Source organism: Pectinophora gossypiella, chromosome 20 (assembly GCF_024362695.1).
Source record: "Pectinophora gossypiella chromosome 20, ilPecGoss1.1, whole genome shotgun sequence".
Lineage (NCBI taxonomy): Eukaryota > Metazoa > Arthropoda > Insecta > Lepidoptera > Gelechiidae > Pectinophora > Pectinophora gossypiella.
The window spans coordinates 11,133,264-11,136,001 of record NC_065423.1 but is presented as its reverse complement, the minus strand read 5'-3'; the positions used below and the strand labels follow the sequence as shown (position 1 = coordinate 11,136,001).

The 2,738-nt window shown below is 37.7% G+C and overlaps 1 long non-coding RNA gene across 1 annotated transcript; it reads left to right on the top strand.

Moving 5' to 3' along the window:
- The first annotated feature begins 1,643 nt into the window (after nucleotides 1-1,643).
- Nucleotides 1,644-2,519, top strand: LOC126376347 (uncharacterized). Its single transcript, XR_007567708.1, has 2 exons — nucleotides 1,644-1,848; nucleotides 2,086-2,519. It is a non-coding gene; the product is annotated as an uncharacterized LOC126376347 (long non-coding RNA).
- The last annotated feature ends 219 nt before the right edge of the window (nucleotides 2,520-2,738 follow it).

Genomic DNA, 2,738 nt, shown 5'->3' with positions numbered 1-2,738 from the left:
TCCATAGGGAAGGCCCGTGCCCCAGCAATGGGGCAATGACACCGGCGGTCCTGAGGGCATTTGCAGCCAACTTAGTAATTAAATCACAGCCCGGACACTGCATACAAAAATCTGCCTTATCGCGTAAGTGTGAGTGAGAGATACAATCCACGCATGCTCTACCTAGCTGGCTTACGGCCATTTTGACTAGAGGAAATCCCAGAGAAAGTAGCTTAATCTAACGCCCGATTCGAATTGGTGCGTGGCGGAGAGTTTCCGTTCTATACACAGTTCTTTATTCTATGATTGATGAAGTTCCCAAGTCGAAGTAAGTAGGTAAGAATAGTTGATATACCGTTTATCTATCCGTTGCACTATCGTATTCCATCTGAACCGTGTAGTGTATGCTCGTAAAGTTTTTCCGGCCACAATTGTCTTTAACAAGCTTATAACGCGGCTATAATTGGAGGCTCTCCCAACACTAAGGCTAGGTGCACACCGACCGCTTCGAGGACGCCTAGCGAGGTGTCACGTACCTAATTGCCTCGCGTCTTATCAGATGGCGTTCGCCCACTTATATGCTAAACTAGTTTTTGTTATTGTGAGGTGCAACGCGAAACGTTTCACTGATTTGTGATAAGCAGGCACGGACGCGTTAGATTGATAAATGATCCCGATTGCCAGCAGGTTCCGTCCATTCATGTACCAAGATTTGGGTGTGTAACAACCTCGCGTTTGTCTCGCAATAAAATGATAAGGTGCTGCATTGACGGGACACGCTTGGATAATAAACTCACGATAATTTGGACAAAAAAGTAAACGACTCGCGGAAATACTTGCTATAAGATGGCATCTTGGGTTTGTAATGATAAAAAGAAACAAAAAATAACGTGGCAGACAAGATCGTAAGTGCTTCCGTGGCCACTGAGAAAAACCTAATTACCCCAATGAGAAAAAGCTGTGACTTTATATAATATTCATATTATTATCCTATGGAATTTATCAACAGTCGTGTTTAAGGACAATTAGAAATAAAAGACGAAATATACGACTTGAACCTTATAATGTCCGATGACACAACACTCGGTTTTACATCTTTATTTTTTTTTTATTTAACCAAACAATAAACCGTCTTGGCTTTGTCCTGACTTGCCATCGCTTCATTAGGTATATCTTGTTTTAGAAATTGTTTTACTTAAGTCCTATTTTTAAACAGTGATGTGTTTTATTTCAACAGTATTTCTTTTAATTAATTATTTATATACTTTAGCCAGACAAACTACTACTACTACTTTGGCCCTCAGGCCAGTTGTCTTAAATTTTGTCCTAAAACTCTCAGCGCTCCCCATTTGTCCGGCCACGTAGTTACTCATTAAAAATACAATCATGAACAAATGAAGCATAGCTAAAGATAGAGATATAGGTAAAAGTAGATCAGATAAAGTAACCTGTTAAACTACGTTCACGAACTAGAAGCATGAATGAACTTTTAAAACAACTAAGTACTTAAGCATTTTCCTCCTAGCTTTACCAAGAAGGTGACACATAAAAATTATGAGCGTTTACTCACCTAAAACACAATGTTCGTACGTGATAACTGGCTAGGTGATAAACGCTCGCACGTTCGCGACAAGATTACTATCAGTGTGTACCCAGCCTTAGGGGAAGGCTGGGCAAAGTGAATACCCCGGGCAAAGCGAATACTCCCCACTACTCCTAAAATATTAGATATTAATTCAACACACCACTACTGTTACGTCGGGCCATCTTGGTTTAATACGCGGCAAACATCGAAGCGAGGGGCTGCGTCGTGTCCCGTCCGCGGAGTGGAGATTTGTGTTTTCGTAAATAAAAGATTGATTTTACGCGGTAAGTACATTGATTAATTCTCCTATATTTCTAGTTTTTGATTCTTAGGAATGTCTTAATTCAGTAGCATACCAAAATAGGTTTTTATGGTATATTTAACAGAAAGTCAGAATTATTAGTTTTTGCATGAAATGTGTTAACCTCAAAATTTACCTAGTGGGGCAAAGTGAGTAGGGCAAAGCGGATACCATATCCACTGATGACTTATTATCTAAAAAGGTCTTTTACTTGTTTCAGATGATGAATAAATTTAAAAAAATTTATTCACCGTTTTCACCGAAGATTAGGAAAATATATATAAAAGAAGACGGTAAACTAATTGAAAATTGGATTCGTTGTGACATTTGTCAACAATGGTATCACGAAGATTGTTCTGCTTTTGATGGCACTTAAGGGTATACCTGTGACAATTGCCAATCTTAATTTTATAATTTTATGGTCAATAATAAAAGTTATTGTTTCAGTTTATTAAAGTTATTTCTATATTTTCAGAGACTGATTATGGGTATTCACTTTGCCCAAGTGCTGTATCCGCTTTACCCGGGGTACCGGGCAAAGCGAATACAATCGTACTTTTTTTTATTTTAACTGCAGTTGATTATTGTTTAAATATTCTTGGTTACTGATGTTGGTATTTGTAAGAGCAATAAATAAAGACTAATTTGTGATAATTATTTTGTTTTTGTATTGTAAACCTTTTCTGCTATAACCTTAAATACCTTAAGGTATCCACTATGCCCGGCCTTCCCCTACTAGCACCTTTGCTATTTATAAAATTCCACGAGATAAAAACCCGAGGTATTCGTCTTTGTCTATTCATTTAATTTTATAGTCGACAATGAACTTAAAGTTTCTACTCATTAGTAAAATTGTGATCGATCAATGAATTT